The following is a 24,737-nucleotide window of genomic DNA, read 5'->3' on the forward strand; positions in this document are numbered from 1 at the left end:
TCAAGCTCAGGCCTTAAGATTCATAAGTTGAACATCTGGGGATGAGCTTTGTTCATCACAGCAAGGCCTAGGGATGTGATGTCCCTTCATGCGAGGCAGCACAACATGGAAGTGGTGGGTTGAGGGGGCAAGAGAAATTGTATATGGGATAAAGAAGTGAAAGTAAGAATGCCACTATCCCTTTTGTGAAGCCCAGGGTGGGGCTGAATGGTTGGCAAGGCCTAGGAAAGCAGTTCGGATTTTAAGTGTCTGGGAAGACATTAGAAAGTTTAAAGCCAAGAAATACGATCTGATTTGTGTTTTAAAAGACCCCTTCTAGAGCATATCTTACAGAATTAAAAATATGAATCTATAAATATATTTGCACAAGGATGATCACTGTGACATGGTTATTAATAGCAAAAAAAAAAAAAACAAAAGAAAAAAGAAAACAATCTAATTGTTTATCAATAATGGTTAATGAATTATAACATATTCATATCATGGAATACTATATAATTACTAAAAATAACAAAGTAAGACTTTGTACCCCATCTGGAAAGGGTTTAATTATGTATTACAGAAGAAAGAAAAGCAAGTTGCAGCCCCATGTGTATAGTGTTATTTTATTTCGTTACAGGAACATATACTTGCATCATTGAATAAATTTAGAGAAATGGGGGAACATGCACACTGAGTTATCATGGTTCTCTCTAGCTAATGCATACTTACAGATAATGACACAAAGTTGGCTAATAGAGAAATTTCACTCAAATTTAAAGATACTTCATGATTTCTCCAAGTATTTCAATTCCCAAATTCTTATTTTTAATCACCTAAGGTGAAAAAAAGAAAAAAAATTTAAAAAAGCCTCTTGCCATTACACATATTTAGAACTTATTCTGAGATATTGGTCCTAATTCTCATCCAAGTACCTAATTACTAGGTAATTCCTTAGAGTAGATTCAAGGTATATTAGGACATACCTTCCTGAAGCATTAGTTAGCAGCTACATTTTGCAAGTCAATGTCTCTAAAACTAGTATCTGCCTTGAGGAGGGAGCCGGTTTCTGGTGTGATTACTGTTTTTCTTTGTTTTATTTCACTTGCAAAATAATTGAGAAAGACAGGATTTTCTCCAGTGTTCATTGATAGGTTATCAGCTATGACAGAGATTTACTGAAGACCAAAGGCGGCAATTTCCATATACCTTCTAGCTTATGGACTGTGATGGGCATGTGGGTTTTGGCTGCTCAGCATCTAATTCTCCCCGGTTAGGAGGATCCTTCATTTTGTGAATCTTGGTGGGAGGTAAAGTCCTTAACCCTCTTTGCTGAGAAACAGACTCTGCACCATCCTGCGTGAGAACGCGGGTCAGCAACTCCAACAGAAGAGCTGTTCGACCACAGGAGATGATGAAATTCTCCTTCTCAGCTTCCTCCTCCCTAACCCGGAGGTACCCCCAGCTCCTTCCGTATAGAGTTGGTGTGAGGCTTAACTGGGTCAATAATGAACTGTGTGACCCCAGAGTAAGTGCTACACTACAAAATCAATGCAGCACGAGGAGTGATGCCGAGGAGTCTACGCGCTGCTGTGGCGTCAGGGTGAACCGAGGTGCAGGTAAGTGCCTCCACTGCATTCCCACAGAAGCCCCAGGCAGCGCACTTGGTTGGGGTGATTGTTTTATTAGTTGGCTTTCAGACTTAAAAATCGATTTTAATTTAATTAAATCTATACACGCACATGGTTTAAATAATCCCGTTGTTCTACATGTTCTGCATTTCGTAATAATAAAAAAACACACAGTATTCTGCCCACATTGGCTCCTCATTTTCCACTCCCCCATGGCAACCCCTTTCAAGTCTTTTGTTAAATAACATGCTTAGATCGCTAGTTCTTGAAGTTTCAATTGGAAGTATTGCCACGATGGAAAATGAGGATTTAGCGCTTTTTTTTTTTTTTTAAACCAGCTCTTCTCCTCACCACAACTCCCACATCTTCCTGTCCTTCAAATGTAGTTATGCTTTGGTTTAGATCAATGTTATGTGTTTGCATTATTATGACCATGTAAATATTTTCAGAGCTGAGCAAGGGTATGTTCTGTGACTACTTCCTCTTCTCTTCCTCCTCCTTCTTTTTCTTGAAAACCTTTTTATCCTGGAGTTAATAAATGTCTTGGTTTTTTATTTGCTTGGTTTTCTGTATTCTTATTATTAACTCATCTTCAAATTCTTCCCAGTTTTCTAAACCTTCTCTAAATATGTTCAAAAATTATAATTCAATCAGCTTTTTTTTTTTTTTTTTTTAAGATTTTGTTCATATTTGAGAGAGAGAGAGAAAGAACAAGCAGTGGGAAGGGGCAGAGGGAGAGAGAGGGAGAAGCAGACTCCCCGCTGAGCAGGAAGCCTGATGTGGGGCCCGATCCCAGGACCTGAGACCATGACCTGAGCCGAACGCAAACGCTTAACCCACTGAGCCACCCAGGTGCCACTCACCTTCCTTTTTTTGACCTGGTCTAATCAGAGTATGTTGGCCTATTCCTGTACAGCTCTCATACAGGGCTATCCTTCATTATCATCATTCCGGAGATTCACTTTCACCTTTTCTTAAGTTTGATCCCCTGTTTCCCAGATTTCTTATCTTCTTTCTTATGCCCTCATTGTGGTAGCACCTTTCCGTGTAGCTTCTTCACCCAGTAGCTTCCTGAGAAAAGGTGCACGAAAAGAAGTCTGAAATACTGTGTATCTGTACCTCAATTAAAATCTATAGTTTGGCAATATGTACAATAATTTCTTGCATACTTTTGAAACATTGCTCCTTTGACTTTTTGCTTCCTGTGTTGCTTTGAAAAATGTTGAGTATGTCTGATTTCTGATATTTTTTATGTGACCTGTTCCATCCCCCCTGCCCTAACCCCCAGTATGGAAACTTATAAGATACTCCCTTTATGCTTGGTATTCTAAAAGTATTTTGATGTAAGTCTATTTTTATCCATTTACTGAGTATGCACTGGTCTCCTTGAATTGGGAATCTACTGTCTTTCAGTTCTGGGAAATTTTCTTGAATTATTTCCTTGACGACTTACCCTTCTTGATTTTCTCTGTTCTTTCTGAAACTCGGATTGTTCAGTTCCTGAAACTCTGGACCCATTTCTTAATTTTGTTACTTCTCTATTCCAGTAACCTACTTCAGGTTATGCTTGTATATTTTCAAGTATAATCTACATACAATAAATTTCATCTTTTTAAAATATATAGAGTTACAAGAATTTTGACAAATGTATACAGTCAGGTAACCACCACCCAACATAAGATAGAATTGTTTTGTGCCTGCCTTTTCTCTTAATGTAACACATATATCAGTAGTTCATTCTTTTTTATTGCTAAGCAGTGTTCTTCCACTGTATAGATATACCACATTTTATCAGGTGATAGATAGTTCAGTTATTCCCATTTTTAGCTAGTTGGCATGCAGGCTTTTCAATGAAGACATATTTTCATTTCTTTTCAGTAAATTCCGAAGAGTGGAAATGGTGGGTCATATGGTAAGGATATATTTATCCTCCAAACCATTTCCCAAAGTGAGATTCCAAAGGGGGGAATCCAAATTTTGCATTCCCATTAACATGAGAAATCCAGTTTCTCCTTATCCTCGCAACTCTTGCATTGTAATTCTTTTCAATTTTTAGCCATTCCAAAGGGTGTATATGAAATCTCACTTAAAAAAATTTGTTTTTCTGATGACAAGTAATATTGAGCATCTTTTCATCATAATTTTTATGTTTCTTTTTGTGAACTGTCTGTTCAAGTATTTTGCAGTCCCCTTTCTTGGATTATTTGTCTTGTTATTGAATTGTAAAGAGCTCTTTATATATTTAGATACAAGCCTTACACCAGATATGAATTTGTAAATATTTTTCTCTCAGATCGTGGCTTGTTTTGTAATTTTCTTAACAGTGTCCTTTAAAAAGCAGAAGTTTTAAATTTTTATAAAGTTCATTTATAAATGTTTTCTCTTATGATTTGTGTTTTTCTTTGATGTCCAATCTAAGAAAATTTTACCAAACCTGAATTCATATAGATATTCTTCTAAGTTTTGTCCTAGAAGTTTCCTAGTTTTAGCCATTATGCTTGCTTTATGATCCTGTCAAGTTAATTTTTGTATAGAACATGAGGTAATGGTTGAGGTTCATTTTTTTGGCATATGAATATTCAAGTGTTTCAGAACTATTTGTTAAGAAGACTTTCTTCTCCTCACTGAATTACCTTGATACCATTGTCAAGTATCATTTGCCATATATACATAGGTCTGTTTTGTTTTGTTTTTTAACCTTCGTGTCTATTCTTATGTAATACCACACTATCTTGATTGAGGTAGCTTTATAGAAAATCTTGAAATCAGGTAAGGTGAGTGCTTCAAATTTTTTCCTACATTTTCAAATTTGTTTTGGGTCTTCTCAACACTTGCATATTCATAAGAATTTCAGATTCAATTTACTGATTTCTACAAAAATAGCAGGTACTATTTGGATTGGGATGGTATACAATCTATGGATTAACATGGAGAAATTGACATCTTAGCAATATTGAGGCTTCTGATCTATTTGCATGATATATCTCCTTATCTATTTAGGTCTTTTAAAAATTCTCTCAGCAATATTTTAGTTCATAGGTCTTCACATATTTTGTTAAATGGACAACTATGTACTTAATGTTTTTATAATTTTTAAAATTTCACTTTCCAACTGTACATTGCTATGAACATTCACGTATCAGTTGTGTGGAAACACATACGGAAATGAGTTTTTTTCCTCATGGGAAATATCTAAGGGGAGTTTGTTGGAACAGATGGCAGATGCATGTTTAACCTTCTAAGAATTTTATGTGTTGACTTTTTTTTATCCCACTTCTATAAATCCAAGAAGTATTTTTTCTAAATTTCATAGGATTTTCTACACAGACAGTCATGTCATTGGCAACTAAAGATAGTTTTTCTTCTTCCTTTCTAATTTTTATGCCTTTTCTTCCTCTTGTTTTACTGTACAATGTTGAATAGAAGTGGTAAGAATGGAAATTCTGTTTCCATGTCTAGTTCCCAATCTTGGGGGAAAGCATCCAATTTTTAAAACAAATTCAGTTTTTTAATAGATACACAGGTAATCTATTTTTTCTTAAGTGAGCTTTGATAGTTTACAATTTTCAAAAAATTTGTCTGTTTAATTTACATTGTTAAAATTATTGTCAATAAATTATTTATAATATTCTTTTTAAACTTCTGTAGAATCTGTAGAGATATTCCATCTCTCATTCTTGATATTGATAAATTATATCTTCTCTGTGTTTTTCCTGATCAGTCTGGCTGGAAGTTTATCGATTTTACTGAACTTTTCAAAGAATCTGTTTTTTTTGGTTCTATTGATCTTTTCTATTATTTGTCCATTTTCTATTTCATCTTATCTCTCTTATTTCTTTCCACTTATTTACTTTCTTTTAAGTTGGCTCTTCTTTTTCTAGTTTCTTAAGATGGAAATGATTTTAGGCCTTTCTTCTTTTCTGATATAGACGTTAAAACTATACATTTCCCTCTAGTATAATGGCTGCTTTATTGACATTCCACAATACATTCTGTTTTTATTTACATCCAGTTCAAAATATGATCTAATTTCTCTTGTTATTTCTTCTTCAATCAAAAGCTATTTTGAAGCTTAACTTCTGAATATTTGGGGATTTTTCAGATTTAAAAAATTTAGTTGAAGTGCAGTTGACATTTTATATTAGTTGCAGGTGTACAACTAGTGATCTGAGAATTATGTACATTATGAAATGCTCACCACAATAATGGTGGTTACCATCTGTCCCCATACAAAGTAATTACGGTATTGTTGGCTATGCCTACGCTGTACTTTTCATCCCTCTGACTTGTTTATTCTATAACTGGGTTTGTACCTCTTAATCCCCTTCAACCTATTTTGTTTATTCCTTTCAGATTTTTAAAAATTATTGATTTCTAATTTAATTCCATTGACATCAGAGAATGTACTTTGTATAATTTTATTTAAAAAATATTTTATGATTTGTTTCATTGAACAAAATATGGTCTATCTTCATGAATAGGTCATTTGCATTTAAAAAAAAATGTGTGTTCTATATAGACTTTGGTTGGAGTGTTCTACAATTATTAGATCAAATTGCTTAATAGTGTTGTTAAAATCTTTTATATCCTTATTCATATTTTTGTCTATTTCTTTTATCAGTTACTAAGAAAAAAGTGTTGAAATGTCCAGATGTAATTGTGCATTTGTTTATTTAGCTTTTGAGTTCTACCAAATTTTTTTCTTCATACATTTTTTAAAGATTTTATTTATTTATGAGAGAGAGAGCACTAGTGAGGGGAGGGGCAGAGGGACAAGCAGACTCCCCGCTGAGCAGGGTGCCCTATGTGGGGTTCCATCCCAGGACCCTGAGATCATGACCTGAGCCAAAGGCAGACGCTTAACCAACCAACTGAGCCACCCAGGCATCCCTCTTCATGCATTTTGAAGCCCCGTTAATAGGCACATACATATTTAGGATTATGTCTTCTTGATAAGTTGACCTGAATGTGCCTTTTGCCTGGTAATGTTCCCTTGTAGGAAGCATTTATCTGATATTAATAGAGCAAATAAACTTCTTTTTGAATAGTTTTTGCGGTCTTAGTCTTTTGATAGTTTTTCCTTTTTCTTTTCTTTTTAACTTTTGTTTCCATATCTAAAGTAGGTTTTGTTAGACAGTATATAGTTAGACATCGGACTTTCAATTAGACTGTCTCTTAAAGAGCGGCTTGATCTTGGTCATCTTTTTGCTGCCCTCAGCATGTAGTGGAGTGTCTCTCAATGTGTGAATGTGAATTGAAGGAATGGAGTAGCAGCAAATAGATAATCACAGTGGACAGTGTTGAGCCATGTAGCATAATAGAATGTATGTATGAGTTGGTTTAATTTTCCCTTTCCATGAAAATTTATATGTTAGGCATTCAATTATGGCCAGAACATATTTAGGAATAACTAATGGAGAGAGTGCATTAGGCTTTGAACATTGATAACTTGATTCTTATTCAGTTAACTTGGTTTCCATTACTTTTTCTTTTTTCTCAGTTGTTTAAAACAGTTAAAAAATTTCTCAGTTTCAGCCCCCAAAGATTGTTAGCAATAAATTTATTTCTGGACCTTGAAGAGAATGTCTTTTATTATTTGGTAATGGAGAATGGGGAGAAATTATGCTCTAATGTCTTTAAAAAATAAATACAAGAGAAAACATAAAATGTATGGAGGTAAAACATTTGGAATTGTTTTTATCCACTCTAGTCTTTTTTCTTAATTAAATAAAATTAGTTAAATCCTTTTTGGGTTATGAAGACTCTAAGAAATGTGTTCTATATAATCTCCATAGCCCTTTTTAGTAGATCACTAAGAATTATAAATTATCTAAGTTTCTTAAAAGACAGAAATAATTTCAGAAGCCATCTAATACTTCTAAATTTAAATGGTTAACATAATTAATAGCATATCCTTTAAATAAGGCAGTTAAATGCAAACATAACTTGCTAAATTGTCACATGATTGAAAATTAATTTTCTTTTAAAGATTTTATTTATTTATTTGACAGAGAGAGAGAGAGAGCACAGGCGGGGGAGCAGCAGGCAAAGGGAGAGGGAGAAGCAGACCCCTTGCTGAGCAGGGAGCCCAGTGTGGGATTCAAGCCCAGGACACCGAGGCCACAACCCGAGCCGAAGGTAGCCACTTAACCGACTGAGTCACCCAGGTGCCCAAAAATTAATTTTTGAAAACTTAGGTAGATGATGTACAATATTAACTGAAGCCTTGTGAGCCTGGGCATGTGCTAGAGCATGTAGATGTTAACTACACATATGTGTGCAGCCAACAGCCATATTGAGGTGTTATCACCAGAGAAAATTATCTATATTCCGTCTGTGTCCCAAGAAGCTACAGAGGGTAGCACTTATGACATTAGGAAATTGTATCAAAGTTCAGCACTCGCCCTGAGACTGACAGGCTTTGAAAGTTGATTTTATGTACACTCTGAGAGCTGATCCTACTCTTTAGAGAAGATTCATGACACTCGTTTCAAAACCAGGAGGCCAGTTAATGAATTGGCAATGACAGGAATAGTCATAGGAATCATAGCACTCCTAGTCCATTTTCTTCCTGTGGTAAGAGTTTTATTAGAAACCAAATTATAACCCCAAACCACTTTACATTGAGAAATTACTCCTACAAGGACCAGAAATACTATAAATCAGACCAGAATTTCTGGTAATATGACAGATGAAGCTGACATGAACACCCCCTTGTATTCCATTTATTTGACAAAATAAAATAACAACAACACAAGTCCGACAAAACCTAGCACAAAAGAAAGAGAAATCCCCAGATGCCAGAAATAAATAAGGAATTCAATGCCAGAAACCATAAGACCCAAGGCATCCTGCTCAAATATTTATGTAAAAACTGGTCTAGGACCAGTGGGGACCCAGCAGATGCAAAGACAAAACCACTCTGTAAGAATGCTTTCAAACCCTTGGTGCACAGGAAAAACGATCTCTACTGAAGATAATATGCTCACCATAAAAAGTCACCAAGTACTTGAGGAAACAAACCAAGTATTTGTAAGAATATTAAACATTGAGAGAGTTTACACTGTACAGCTCCCCGGCTCTTGAAGCATTAAAGAAATGTGGCCAGTCCAAGGGGGGGGGGGTCATAGTGGGCAACAGAGATCAGGAGGAGTGGAGGCTCCTTGATGAACTCAGATTTACTCTAGTAACCCCCCAAATATTTTTCCCGTCAGAGCATTAGGACATGTTAGTCATTGCCAACATGCCTCTGTGTATTGCTTTATTGTGGACTTTAAACAATTCGACTGGAAAAACAGGAAATCATGATATAGGGAAGGAAGAATTTGGGAAATCATGTAGAGAACGAGGAATATGGATAGACAGAAAACTAAGACTAGATTAGGAGAATAAGTAGTGTATCTCAGCAAACTGAAAATATGTGGGACATGCTGCGATCCTCTGCCGACCTATTGTGAACAATTAAATCATCTTATTAGCCCTTCTGCCCTTTTTGTGTTCGTTTGCATGTCGGGTTTTTTTTATAAGCTCCTCTCCCCACCCCTGAAAAAACATTATACTAACTTATATATGCTCTACATGTTTTAGTGTGTGTGTGTGTTTGTCCCGAGTTGCAAAAGGGAATTTATAACGAACTACTCTTTTGTGACCTCATCTGTTTAGTTTTGTTGCCAAACGTTGTTCTTCGGAGTAGATATTTCTGTAGAAAATGTTCAAAATAAGAGACAGCGTACTAAAATTGAATTACGACCTTTCAGATATTAAAAATGTTGACTGCCAACATGTATGGACTATGGTACCAAATTGTTTTAAAATCTGAGAGAAGGATTAGTAGTTGGTTGGAAGTCACATTAAATAGGACTGAGTAAAGAGAGAACCCTTTGTAAGCCAAGCGCATGAATTCAATTCAACACATGCCACCATCTTCAAATAACACTTATTAAGTACACAAGTGTTTGAGGTCTGTACTCTGTTTATTAACAGAAAAAAAAAAAGACATATGTTCTAAAGAAGATGTGAGGTGTTCTTGTGCTTTTGTCATTTAAGTGATAGGCACGTGAGGTGTCAATGAAATTTTATTGATAAAACACTTCCACGTTCATTTACTTCCCATGAGGTTTTATACCCATCTGATCCCTCTCCTCAAGTCAGACTGCACTGAGGGTGGAATCACAGGCGTGCATAAAATCCCCGCCGGCTGGGGCTGTGCCGTGTTCCCAGGCGCACTGAACAGGCTGTTTACAATGAGCAGCCATTTGGAAAGCACAGCAGAGCCTCTCACTGTATCTCACAGAATGGCCCCAGTTGCCCCAAGCCATGCCTCTGTTGCTCACACAGTACACTCTTTATAAGTCCAGAGACGGAATTTCAATGAGGAGCACTGAGGTATGTTTTTCCAAAAGTGGCATCTGGCTCAAGGATTGGTTACGTGAATGGCCCAGCAGCTGGTTATACCTGTGGTTTCTGCTAATTAGCCTGAGGTTGTGCTGGCTGCCTCCTTGGGCTTTCAGAATACATCCAACCTTTCGTCATCATCACAACTCTAAAGATGGCCTAAATGTGTGTGTGGTAAAGTCTGGGGGCCTTTGAACTTGGTGCGGATACCTGTCTTATTGTGGACAGAGTGGATATTTATTCCCTGGCCTACACTTATCCACTAATGATGGGTAAAGTCATTTGGATTTCAAATACAGTAATAATTAATCCTGAGGAAGTTTAGCCTAAGTACAGGTTTCCTTTCCCTTAGAACCTTAGGAACGACTGTTTCTCCCCAAAACGGGCAAATGTTTTCTTAAAAAATGAAAAATACTTCTATATCCATCTGTCTCTGTCATGCTGCTTTATTCTGTATTTATCTCTGTGGATACAGAAACTGCTCTGGACGTTTGAGGGATGTATATGTTTGTGTATGGCTGCATGTATATTTATAAACAGGGTTTTTACTATGAGGGGAAAAGAAGATTCCTGGTAGAACTGTGGCCGGAAGGGCCCACTTCCAGCAGTAAAGGCCTCTGGACCACACAGAGAACAGCCCCATCCAGTCTTCCGTCCCATTTCCCTCTTCTGTTCAGGAGAGGACTGAGGTAGAAATTGTCTCTCAAGCAATGGGCAAAACGTAACTAAAGCCTAACCATGCCCATTCTCTCTATTTCTGGTGGCCTCTGTGCATCTGAGAGCTTCCTGCATAGCCAGATAAATACTGTTTGGATGATAGAGCATAGGATCAGAAGTCTGAAGACGTGGTTCTATTTCCAGATCTATCCTTAGATAAAGGAGATGCTTATGTACAAATTCCGTCAATCTCTCTACTCTCCATGTTCCCAGTTGATACAAAATGGTGATAAATAAGTCATATTTATAGGCATCTTGTTTCATAGAGTCCATATGACTTTACCATGAAACTTTCTCAGATAAAACTCAGGGAAAAGGATTCAGGAAATGTAAATAATTAATGAAGTTCTATCCAGAAGCGAGTCTTCAATATTTAAAATTGAGGGGCCAATGTGGTTAGAAGGCTACATCAGACCGTATCAAAATTGGATCCATGTCTTGCATCAAGAGAACATGGAAAACCTGGCTAAAGGTGTCATAACATTGTTGGCTTAGCCACATCATCCCCAAACCCAGTGCAACTCATGCACTTTATACTATCCTTCCTCTGCCTTTTTCCCTACCATCCTCTATGACCAGCCATGTAAATGGAAACTCCCTAGCAATAAAAAAACAAAACAAACAAAAAACCCCTCTGTTTCTTCTTTCTTAGAAACCTTCCATCCATCCTGACTTCTGCTTTTTGCTCTCTTAAATTATTTTTGACAAGCAAGGTCATTACCCCCACAGTCAACCTGAATTTTAGTTCCGTACCAATCCTGAAACAGGCCTCCACACTTTTTAATTCATACTCCTTTACCCCAGCCCAACCCCCACACAACATTCATCCCAAAGCACTAGTGAGCAATGTAGAATTTACCAAAGATTTCATAGATGAAATAGAAGAGGATGTTTATGTAGCCTCCCCTGCCCAAATACTTAGAATAAGTAAGGTAGCAAGCCACAGACAATTTTCCCCCCAATCAAATGTGTAAACAATTTTTCCCCCAATTGGATGTGTAACATCTGACTCAGGCCATTATACCTTCTATCCAAATTTCTATCCTTGGTCCCCTACCATAATTTGTCTCTTTCAAGAAGTTGGTACCAGCCTGAGGGTCTCTTTTGGCACACAGTAGCTTATCGATTCTCTTTTCCAGGAATTCAATTCAGGTGTGTACCACAGTCAACTGGGACAGCCTGTGTGCATGCATCTCTTCCCAGCTCTGTGTTCAGCGACGCCATGTTGTTAGCTTGAAACTGGCTGTGGTGGGAAACCAAGGAAATTTGCAAATGCCACACATCAAGGTATCCTCTCACTTCGTCCCATTTTTTTCCCAGAGAACCAGTTGTTAAACATCCACCAACACATAACTGGGTGATATGCAAAGCTTCTAGTGACAGGTGCAGCATGGGAACCAGACAATGAAAAGTGACATAGTTATTTTTGCCCCATAAGTGCATGCAGCTAATAGCAACCAAGTTGTTTTCAATGAACAGGTGTCTCTTTGCAAAAGAATGTTCCTTCCAACTTCTGAGTAGTTAAATGTTTCTCCAGATCATCTAGAATTGCTTTTATTAGAATGCCAGGGAAGACATTTTGTAATATACATCCTTCAAAAATTTAGAGGGATTATTTAAAATCTAAATAAAGAAAAAAAATTTAACAACATCTTTAAAAAATCTCAAAAAAAAATTTTTTTTTTGTAGGGGAGAGATTCGCCCTCTGAGAAAACAGTTTTTCATTAAATGATGCTTTATATTTTACAAGTTTTGTACTGAATATAATCTATTGTCTTTATTTAAAAGGACTTCTGCATTCCAATGAAGAGAATGAGTGAAAGGTAATAAGGAAACTTCGGCCAATTCAATTAAAATTCCAGTCTTAGAGGGGCGCCTGGCTGGCTCAGTGGGTGGAGTGTGCGACTCTTGATCTCTGGGTTGTGAGTTCGAGCCCCACATTAGGTATATAAGTTACTTAAAAATAAAATCTTTAAATAAAACTTTAAAAATCTTTTAAAAAATGTAAAAAGTAATGTGTTGGTTTTTTTTCAGAATTCAGGAAATGCAGTGTAAGTGGGTTGAAGCAGGAAAATGGAACGTGTCACATCAAGACAGACCCTGAAACTGGAAAAAGCAGCTGAGGAGTCCATATTCCTGCCGTGGAGACAGTCAGCCTAATCTCCGTGTAGATTTGTTTGTACTTCCAGGAAAGAGTTGGGCACAAGTCATCTTTTACTTAATTAGGTGAGAAAGTGTATATAAGAAACATTTTTCAATAAGAGAGTTAGCATTTCTAATTAGAGTAGAAGAAAAGAAGATTTGATGTAAGAAAAAGCTCTGGTGTTCCTGAGACAGGGCTATTGAGGAAGCCAATTTAGCTTAAAATTAGGAGACTAGGGTGAGGCAAAGTAGTACTTTCAAATAAAATCAACCAAGGAATTGGAAGTGGTATCAAACAGTTGGGATAGAAGGGTATCAAACTGAATTCAGCTGCTTTTTAAATCTTTACTGAACACAACTCATCTTTAAAACACAGAAGTTTTAATGTTGTTTCATTCAGTTTTTTTGAAGAGTCTTTTTTTTTTTTTAATTAAAAAGATGAAAAAAATCCGGTGCTTCTGTCCTAGTGTGCTGTTATGGCTGTGTGTGTCTGAGTCCATTCTGGCTGCTAGAACAAAATAGCAGACTGGGTAGCTTATAAACAGCAGAAATTTAGTTCTCATAGTTCTGGAGGCTAGGAAGTTCAAGATCCAGACACTAATGTGGTCCTGTTCTCCGGTGAGGGCCTTCTTCCTGGCTTACAGCTGGGGCCTTCTTGCTGGGTCCTTCCATGGTGGAAGGGGCCCGCAATCTCTCTGCGGCCTCTTTAGTAAGGGTACTAATCCCCTTCACCAGTGCTCCCCCCTTATCATTTAAGTACCTCCCGGAGGCCCCACCTCTTAATTCCATCATCTTTGAGGATTTGGGGAGGGATACAAGCATTCAGAGGATAGCAGTGTCAGATCACATCGTTTGGATTTATCAAGTAAGTGCCTGCTTCACAATTAGAACATCAATGTTGCAAACATTACATCTGTTTGTTTTCTATTTTCTTTTTTAAAAGATTTTACTTATTTATTTGAGAGAGAGAGAGAGCGCATGCATGCATGAATGGTGTGAGGGGCAGAGGGAGAAGCAAGACTCCCTGCTGAGCAGGGAGCCCAATGCAGGCTCAATCCCAAGACCCCGGGATCATGACCTGAGCAGAAGGCAGACGCCCAAACAACTGAGCCACCCAGGTGCCCCTGTTTTCTATTTTCTAAATTATTAGTATCTATATTTAGGCTATTTGCTTAGATTTCCTCCTTTGAAAATTTAATTTACAAGTTTTGACAAGCAATTATTTAAATTATTTTATGTACTTGAATCTGTACATACTCTTTTTCTTTCATTGATTTTTATCCCATGAAAGACCTCCATCCAGAGATCACATAAAACTAACCTATATTTCCTTATTTTTTTAACAGTTGCATATATACAGTTAACTCTTTAATACAATTGAAAAGAAGTTTAGTGAATGATTTGTGATAAAGCTCTAATTTTATTGTTAATTTTTTGATTAATGGATTGTATTCAAACTTTGCCCTTTCTTTTTTCCATTTGGAATGTGGTCTTTGTAATATAACATTATTAAACATAACAGGATATGTCCTTGACTTTTCTTTCTTCTATCATTTATTAGACTGTAGAGTCCTTATGTAGATATTTTTAATTATTACACCTCTAAAAGTATTTTAACTATGCGAACTCAATGCACCTCTCCATTGCTTTTCATTTTCAATTGATCTAGTTATTTTTATCCATTTATTAATCAACACAAATCTCATCAAAATTTTGATTAAGTATGTATTAGACCACCAAAAGTTTTATTTTAGAAAAATTTCCATTTTCACAACATTTGTCTAGAGACATGGTACTTTTTCCCCTTTTAAGATGACAAGGAATTTGTCTAATTTACTGCTATATACTCAGTATGGGGTTGATCCCCAACAAATATTTATGCAAGAATGTGATCTTAAGCAGTAAACACAGTCTAAGAAGATTTGTGAGAAGTATCTATTCTTCACTATAAAATAGCAGAAAATTGAGGAAAAGTAGGGGAACAATGGGCTTTGAATCATCCATTGCACCAGTGGTACTTTTCCTTTGTTAGTTCTTGTGGTCTCTGTCTTTCTGTGTCAGGTTTAAATTTCTCTGCCTAGATTTGAAGACTGTGAATAACCAGTTTGTCCCCTCTATATTCTTCTTCCACTTCCACTTTAGCTAGACCCTCCTCCCACCTCCCCACTGTCTGCTCTTTGTCATTGTTCCTTTTTCTCCTTCATGGGGCAGGTATCTGTCTGCTTTTCTAATAATCACCAGCCAGCAATGCCTACCCACTTCTATTCTCATGCTATTAACCTTCTAAATAACCACTTTAACAACTTAATAATTCTTTTTTTTAAGATTTTATTTATTTATTTGACAGAGAGAGAGACAGCAAGAGAAGGAACACAAACAGGGGGAATGGGAGAGGGAGAAGCAGGCTTCCTGCTGAGCAGGGAGCCCGATGCAGGGCTCGATCCCAGGACCTTGGGATCATGACCTGAGACGAAGGCAGACGCTTACTGACTGAGCCACCCAGGCGCCCCAACAACTTAATAATTCTTAAAATAATTACTTTGTGTTTTTTTAATGTACACTACTTCCCCTTTGCTATAATTCTTTTATTAGTTTTAATTGCTTGCCAGTTGCTTATATTAGCTATTTTTAATAGGCAGACAATCATATGAGAAATTAAGATAATTTGTACTCCCCTATTCATTAGTGAGGTATCTTATTTATGTTAAATATCTTAACGTATTGGCTAAACCTTCCAGATAATCCTAAACAATAGTGGCAGTAATGGACATCCTTACCTTGTTTCTGATATTAATGGAAATACAAATGTGTCAGGTGTCTTGAAGTCAATATTATTTGCTATAGACAGAATTTCTCTTTTTAGTCTGTAGCTGAAATTTTAATAAATGATTGGAATATTAGTTGCTGGCTCCTCATTATTTCGAGATTAATAATATTGTTTTGCAGTACTCCACTTCTGGAGCCCCGTCTGAGGTGGACTGGTCAAAATTAGATTGGGGATTACTCCTGTCCTTCAAGTCCAGGCAGGTCTGGTTCATCGCATTCTGGCATCTTTTTCTGGTAGGTTGAAACCCTCTATTGTGATAGGTAGAGAATGAGAACTGATCCCAAACTGTAAACTGACACCCTCATAATCACATGGCCAGATAGAACAAGGCTGGGGTGAGACCTTGGCCTCCTTCTTATTCACCCACCGCTTTTGCATTTTTAGGGAGAGCAGGTTATCTCCAGGGCTGCTCCAGGTCTTTACATGCCCTCATGTGCTTCCACATTCTGTCAGCAGGGAGCTGTCACAGGAGTGATCCAGTCACTCTGGAGTTTGCTAGAATGAAAGTGACCCACAGCCTCTCCGGAGCCATTGAATTTACTCAGGTGGTGCATGTTCAACCCAAACTTAGAGCATATGAAGGCGATGTTTCTCTCAGTCAGCTTTAAACAGCAGCAAAGTTGAGCCCCATCAAGGGGTTGGATGGAAAACATGGGAAACCACAATAACAGAGTATCTCTTGTCTTGTCTTGTCTTTTGTTTTCTTCTTTCTTCCTTTCCAGCCCCAACCCCCTTCTTTCTGGATAGTCTTACCTCCATGGAAAATACAGAGTTGCATACTAAGAATGTGCAGGGAGAGATTTCAGTATAGTTTGAGGAGATTTGAAGAGAACTGCATGCTCAGTACAAGGTGGACATTGACAGTCAATCAATTTAGCCTGGTGACCAGTGGGAGTCCATGATGCTATGTTTTCCATATGTTTGAATTTTACAAAATGGTAAAATAACAAAAAATGAGTAAGCAAACTAAGGTATGTGAGAGCAAAAGAAAGATGAAGACAGAAAAGAGAGAGGAAAGAAGAAAGGGAGGAAGATAAGGGAGTAACATGATTTTCATCTTTGTATTTCACAAAGTAAGGCTATATGGGAAAACTTACCATCAATTCATCACCATCATTTTTTTAGAAGAAAGAACACCAAAAAGTGGAAAGGTTCTTAGAAGTACATACAGTTAGGCAACTGATAGCTTTTTTTTTTTTTTAATTTAAGAGAGAGAAAGAAAGAGAGCTCAGGGGGAGGGGCAGAGGGAGAGGGAGACAAGCAGACTCCCAACTGAGGGTGGAGCCCAATGTTTGGCTCAATCCCAGGACCCTGAGATCACAATCTGAGCCAAAACCAAGAGTCAGATACTTAACTGACTGGGCCACCCAGATGCCCCCAGATAGCTTTTATAAAGTATACATTTAACTTCAGGGAAAAAACAAATCACTATCTTGCCCTTTGTTTCCTTCCTGAGTTTTGCTGCAGACCAGCAAAATACTTCAACACAGACTGATGCTGGTCACTGCACTGGCCTTTAGAAGTCTCAGGAATCTTGGAATGTTAGAAGTAACTTCCCTGACTCTGAAGGATGGTGATCTTTGGGGACTAGAAGGACCAAAGGTATGTTTGTTCTTAGGGTGCTGAATCCAAAGAGTCTTTCAAGGCTAGAAGTGAATATGAAGGGAAATTGACTCCAATATGGTGTAAGGCTATGTGAAGCTACCCATGGGGCAGTCTTTACAATGGTGAAGCAGAGTCTTTACACTTGTAGTAAATGCACAGACAGACCTATGGTCCTGTAGCTGGTAACAGGCTGAACCGGTATGGAGATCATGGTGAAGGTAACCGGTGTTGTGAAGGGGGCACACTGAGGAGTCAGAACTGAAACTCCAGCCTCTTTCTAGGGGTATGCATATTTCAAATTCCTGTGACATGTGCATAGTATCTGTATCAATATATTTTAACATGCATTTCCTCAGTTATTATTTTCATTGAATGTGCTGCTTTGTCATAAGCTCCCCTTTTTAACACTCACTTCCATGGGAATGTCTGAAATATGGACGGTAATAATGCCTACAGTTACTTTACATACACTTAGTAGCATAAAACGGCATTAATTCTGGGAATTAGTTCTATGAATCCAGCTAATTCTGTTTTTCCTGTCAGTTAACTTTCTTAACTTATGAGCATTCATTTACTTAAAATACTTGATCATGAACTATCTTTCTCTTTGGGTAGTGGGTGATTTCACCCTCATACTTGTGTAGGTCATTCTACCTACTCATTTGAACATTTTGAAACAGCAATGGATGCTGATTGTCTCATTTGCATGGATTGTCTTCCTTGAGCCCAGCTCAAAATGTTGCTGTCAGCAATCATAACTGGTTTCTCTGAGTGGAATAGAAGTTATCACTATATAACATGCCTGACCGAACTATTTTAGTACACCTTCGATTTTATATCCACAGTGTTATTTGAGTTATCCTCAATTAATGTTTTTAAGTTGTTTTCTAATGCCCAGTTTTAAATAACGCTCGACTATTTCCAAACCACAAATGCTGGACTCATATGAGCTCAGATAACCGCTGGGTACATCAGAGCCTTCCATATAATTAGTACACTGATTTCTGCTTCTGATTTCTAAGCAAGTGTTTCACAAAAGGAAACTTTTGGACGTGAAGCATTTAAGGATGATGACATTTTGCTTTGTTATTTTTTTAATTGTATTTCCTTAGTCAACAGACCTGGAATACTAGCTGATAATCTTGGATTTCATTAAAGACTGGAAGCAGCAGATTGAAGTCGTACGTATTCTCTACTGAAAATTGCTATTTCATACTCATTTTCTTCAAAATCATAATTAGTTGTGATGGTGGGACCTGAATAGGCAGAACATCTTTTTTTTTTTTTTTTTAAGATTTTATTTATGTATTTGAGAGAGAAAGAAAGCGAGAGACAGAGTACAAGTGGAGGGGGAGGGGCAGAGGGAGAGGGAGAGGGAGAAACAGGCTCCATGCCGAGAAGGGAGCCCAACGCGGGGCTCGATTCCAAGACCCTGGGATCATGACCTGAGCTGAAGGCAGGCGCTAAACTGACTGAGCCACCCAGGTGCCCCAAGGCAGAACATCTTGCTGTAGAATCTCTGGCTTCTAGCCGGCAAGCGTCCGCACCTCAGGGCATCCTCTCACAGAGAGAGCCGTGCTATCTTTACTGCTACCTACTGTATTGTGGGAAGCTGACTGAACTCACCAGAACTTCTATTATGTTTATCCATTCTCAAAGAGTGTTTTCCTACCTTTTACTTGTATCCAGTCCACTTCTTGCTTAGAAGTGGCGAATTTACATGGAGATTCAAAAGCTGCAAAATATCAACAGTCCCAATAGACTTCTTAAAAAGCCCAGTGACTCAGGCTGATGAAAGGGCATGAGACCACCAGCCTAAGCCAGATGGGCCCTGGGGATTCAGAGACACTCCAGTCACGTCAGCCTATGACCGTTAACAACTAGACAACTGATGTATTCTGTACCAACAGCTGGAGCTTCTGGGAGGTCTTTAACCATAGCCCTGAGCAAAGGGCATTGAGGTAATCCAGGATGGAGGTCACCAACGGATGGAAAACTGTGGTGGGATTCTCACTGGTGAGGAGAGAGAAGAGGTTACAGCCTTTTTGCCAAATCCTCTGTGGCTGGATTCAGTGCCCAAGCGATGATTTCCATTGCGAATGCAGTTTAACATTGGGGGTATCTGTCTTTGGGAGAAAAACAAATCCTGATACTGAGTACCACTCTTTCGACCAGAGACACTGCCCGAATGTGCTTTCTGGGTCTGATTTCACATAGTTGTGATAGGGAATTTTATTATCTGGAATAATGATTTCAGGGACAAAAATGCCTTTAAGAAAACAAATGAATGGTGAAGTTTAATGCATTGAAATCATCCTGGAGATAGAAGGTCCAGTATTGTTCTTCTTTTTCAAGATTTCCAGGTTGAAAGAGAAGATGGGCAGTTTCTTAATCTAATTAAGATAAATGTCCTATAAAATAGAAGCAACTTTTTTCTTCCTCCACCCCTCCGACCTGCACATTTTTCTTTGAGATTTTAGTAGTGGATGATTAATTGGTAACTCAACTCACACAAAGCCTGGCTCAGAATGCACTTCAGAGCTTCACTCTAAGCAATAATCTGCGACAAAAAGCCATGACTGTATACTTTGGCACTGTGCTGGCACTAACTGAAATGCATAGCATCATACTCTTCGGGGTCTGCTTCCCCAGACCTAGCAGGGAGGACAGATGTATGAAAGAACAAACACTCCCCACTATGCCTAATATTGTACAAATGCACAGAACTGACGTATTTATAAGCTTCTATAAGCAGTGATATAAATGAGTTTTGTTTTGTGGTTCAGAAATATTTGGGGCTCTGCCTGTGATGAAGGGAGACATGTGAGTCACATATTAAGCAATGATTTCTTCTACTCATCTCTGATGTGCATGCAACATGGCCTTTGCCATCAGCAGCCAAGAATAGAACATTCATATTTAAGCAATAGGCGAATGCATACAAGACTTGACAATACAACCAGAGCCGTCCTGGGGTCAGGCTCAATAGCAGTATGCTGTGTGTGCACCAGGAAATGGGAATTCACTTTGAGAAGGCTCACATCCCATGTGGATGCAGATCACTTGGAAATTACCCCTTGAATAACAGGTTCAGCCATGTTTTCCTTTTCCTCTTAAGATGATGTCAGAGCAATGAGGAACTTTTTGTGTGTTCAGATTATTGCTTTTTAAGTCCATAGTAATGCTTGTTGGTTTTGCTGGATTCCATATATTGGGCAGGACTCCCAAGTTTCTAAACATGTGTGCTTGCGCGTGATTGTGCGTGCGCACACACATGTATTGCGCTACAATTAATGGTTTAAAACATAGCAAGTAGTGAAACACTTTACATGCCTTTTTATTACAAAAATGGGTGGAGGCTTCCAGTTACGGAATGAATACGTTGTGGGAATAAAAGGCACGACATAGAGAATATAGTCAATGATGGTGTAACAGCATTGTAGAAATGATACAGATGGCGACAGATGGCAGCTACACTTGTGGGGAGCATGGCATAAGGTATAGAGAAGTTGAATCTCTATTCACCTGAAACTACTGTAACATCGTATGTCAACTATACTCAAAAAAGGAGAGTCGCCATAATGTATTTCTTGTAGTGGTTGAATGCCCAAGCAGATTTTCAGAATAAATGAATTGTGTTTAACGAACCCCATATCTGCTCCTTTTTTCTTTCAGTTCACACTGAGTCTGTCATCAAATCCTGGTAATTTTTCTGAAGCAAATAGTGTCATGATAGCTGTAGGACAAACCTAGAAATGGACTTGCTAGTTTGCTTCATTCAAGTCTCATCTCTCTTCCGTCTTACCAGAAACTCTGGTTCTTAGGACTTAATTTTGATTGTCATTTACCATCTTAGAGCAGAAAAGTGGTTCTAATGCGCCTTTCCTGTCAAATTTAAACTGTTCATTCTTGTGTTTAAAAACTTTTCTAATTGCCCTCTTCCCAACTTGTCCCAAGGGGTCACTACACCAGCTATGACATTGTTTCTGTCAGTCATGGCTTAATAGGAATCCTCATTTCCTGGGTAACTCTGCAGAGGTCTCCTGTCTAGCCCTCTGACTGTTTATAGGTCTGATTAAATTCAATAAACAAATATTAAGTACCTATTTTCCAGGCTCAATGCCAGGCTCTATCCCCTTATTTAGAATCCAATTACAAACTGTATGTATAAACGTATGTATGTATGTACGTATGTTTCCTCTAGGGATGCCATCGACCAACCGGAAAGAAAGCCAACTCCCTGAGGGTGTGAGCCTGGTCATAAACCTCTTGTGGCAAACCTCATGAGTGCTTAACACAGGCACACACACACACTTCTTGCTTGATTTATTTACACTGTCTTGCCCGATCAGTCTCCTGTAGACTACATGTTCTCCAGCTCTCTAATCCTTCCCACCTCCCTGACTGCACAGAATTTAGAGCTGCATCCCAGTAGAGTGGAAATTGTGAATCCTACTACCTACATTTATCCTGCACTAAGCATTTGAGTATAAGCTCCTTCAAGGTGGAAGCTATATCCCCTGTCTTCTTTGTCAATCCCCAAGCTCCTTCTCTGCTATAGCAAAATTTCCATATAGCACAGTCTCCCGTACAATATACTTCTTTGCTATAGCAAACTTTCCTACATTCTAGGTTCCTTAAGCAAGAGGCTTGTGGGGGAATGGAGAGCCATGCACCTTTCCTGTCTCCCTCTGGTCCAGCTGCTTCTGGTGCGGTGAGTGCTTGCTGCTGAACTCCCCTTTGCCCATCTGCCCAAGTCCGGGAGAAACCCAGGGCTTTTGTTCAGTCAAGCAGGAAAGAGACATTCAGATGAAATTGAACAGTATTTGGTCAGGTGCCTAAAGTTGGTGTTTGGGGAAAAAGCATGGGAATACTTCGTCTTTACATTTGGCCTCCTTGTTATATACTATTCTAATTATGCAGGCAATTCAAAGCTCAGTTCAATGGTTATTTTTCAGGTGCACCAATTAGGAGTAGAAATAAGAGCCTGGGGCACTTCCCATGACATTCAATATTCAACATTCAACACCCAGCATAGCAAGACAGGGCCGTCACTCACTGAAGGTGTTTGGCTCCAGTTATAGCCCTAATAGAAATTTGAATGCTTGGAAACTTTAGAAAATGGGTCATACTCTATGTACCTTTCCCCCATGCCAAATCAAACAATATTAAGCATTTTTAAAATGTTATCAATAGCATATTTTTTCTAACCAAAATATGTGTTATGGAAAAATAGGAAAAACAAGTGTGTAATTATCTGACAAAAATAGGATCATAGTGTTCACACTGTGACATTTTTTCTTTTGTATTTTTTCATTTATGTTATTAAATATTTCCCTATACCAGTACATTGCAAAGTGAGTTCTGTGTTCCATGAGTTATTGATAAATATTACATATTAAAAAAAGAAAAGACTCTCGATTAGCTAAATTTTAGTAATGCTGGGTTAAATAGGTTTTTTCTGCTGTAGGACATTTTGAAGTCTTTAATGTACATTGTGACTCTTAAAAATAAGGGATATAGTATAGAATTTCTCTAAATTATTTACCAAGTACATTATTTATGTATTATGTATATATGCATATATTTGTGTAGTTTTTGTGTGAACACATATTCCCTTGGACACACTCTGGAAATAGAAGTAGACGTAGGACTTAGAACTATGACCAATCTTAGGACATACCCTGGAAGATTCATTAACACATGTTATAAAAATTTCTGCATTGATCTTGTTTCTTATGTGTATCTGTATATATGAGCTTCTTTGTTAGCAAGAGAGTGAGAGATTTCACTGCAGAACCATTCATTTGGCATTATCCCCTGCTAACATTTGATACTACTACTGTTTTGTGCAACCTAATTTGCAAAAGGTGGCTCTGCGGTGTTCCCTGATGTTACAGATGATGTTTTAGGGCGACATGACCCTTAATTCATCCCGAGTTGATGCTGGTCTTCTATATCGAACTGTGTTCAGAATATGACATCACTGTTTACTTTATTAAAGACACAGTGATCTACACCAGTTAAGTAATTTTTCCAATTCCAGTTTTGGGCTTCATCAAAATGCATTGGCCAGAGAGGAAGCTATTAACTGGTACTCTAAAATTTCAATCTAGAATTTCTTATAAAATTTAAGCAGAAATGCTCCTTTGTGGGAGGAAAGGAGCAATGGCCTGAGTTTCTAGCAGGAATTCACCTCCACTCGCAATGGTCATTTTTTTCTCTGACTTTGTGCACTGCCTAGGATTTTGTCCCACCCACCCAGCATCTTTGTTTGTCTTCTCATAAGCATATTCGTCTTCTGCTCCCACAGTTGTATATGTCCTGTGGTTTCCCATTTGCTCTGTGTTTAAATGAAAAATGTATATAGTTTCTCTCTCAAGTTAAGTTGTACTTATCAGCATTTTGCGCAAAAACAGTTTGAAGACAAATTTGCAGCAAATGAGCTGCTTGGTGCTGCTGATACGGTTTCTTTAAAAAGCAGAGGTTTCAGAAACAGCTTATCCATCAATAGCTCCGATGGCACTTTGTGGTTGCTTTGCACAAACATATCCCCTTTCTCTCCCAACCCTATCACCACAAAAGATAATTTACTTGCCATGTTGGCTGCTTTCCTTTTTGATTCTAAGAATCTTTCTTTTCCGATTCTGTTTATCCAAGGTAGTGCTGGGAAACTTCTATAAATGTACGAGACAACAATGGGGGATGCATTCCATGTAAGGACCATAAGAGGAAACTATGGTTGGGACTTCGTTCTCAAGCAGAAGGTAAGGGTGGCCGATCCTTTCAACCTCAACTTTGGTCTCCTGATGAAAATACATTGTTGTACTGACATCTTACTAATGTCTGTATTGATTAGGTCCCTGGCAGTCGGTACTGCCTCTTGTTCTTTTTTTTTGAGGTGATTTTTTCTGTCCTGTCATTTTATCCAGAGGAGAATAGATGAATGAGAGAACAAAATGCTAAGAGGGTAACAACGACCCCAGAAAAATATACACTAAACAAATCAGAAAAGACCTGGTAGGAATGCAAGCTGGTGCAGCCACTCTGGAAAACAGTATGGAGGTTCCTCAAAAAGTTGAAAATAGAGCTACCCTATGACTCAGCAATTGCACTACTGAGTATTTACCCCAAAGATACAAATGTAGGGATCTGAAGGGGTACGTACACCCTGATGTTTATAGCAGCAATGTCCACAATAGCCAAAATATGGAAAGAGCCAAGATGTCCATCGACAGATGAATGGATAAAGAAGATGGGGTATATATATACAATGGAATATTATGCAGCCATCAAAAGGAATGAAATCTTGCCATTTGCAACAACGTGGATGGAACTGGAGGGTATTGTGCTGAGCGAAATAAGTCAATCAGAGAAAGACATGTATCATATGACCTCACTGATACGAGGAATTCTAAATCTCAGGAAACAAACTGAGTGTT

The 24,737-nt window shown here is 38.0% G+C and overlaps 1 long non-coding RNA gene across 1 annotated transcript; it reads left to right on the top strand.

Annotated features, from left to right (window-relative positions):
* Positions 1-1,046: 1,046 nt before the first annotated feature.
* LOC115944443 (uncharacterized) lies at positions 1,047-24,234 on the top strand. The gene is made up of 8 exons (XR_014142837.1): positions 1,047-1,598; positions 11,861-12,008; positions 12,510-12,665; positions 12,756-12,947; positions 15,810-17,292; positions 18,408-18,476; positions 19,206-22,009; positions 23,956-24,234. It is a non-coding gene; the product is annotated as an uncharacterized LOC115944443 (long non-coding RNA).
* The last annotated feature ends 503 nt before the right edge of the window (positions 24,235-24,737 follow it).

Source organism: Leptonychotes weddellii, chromosome 2, assembly GCF_054177405.1.
Source record: "Leptonychotes weddellii isolate Sample4059 chromosome 2, ASM5417740v2, whole genome shotgun sequence".
NCBI classification, from domain to species: domain Eukaryota; kingdom Metazoa; phylum Chordata; class Mammalia; order Carnivora; family Phocidae; genus Leptonychotes; species Leptonychotes weddellii.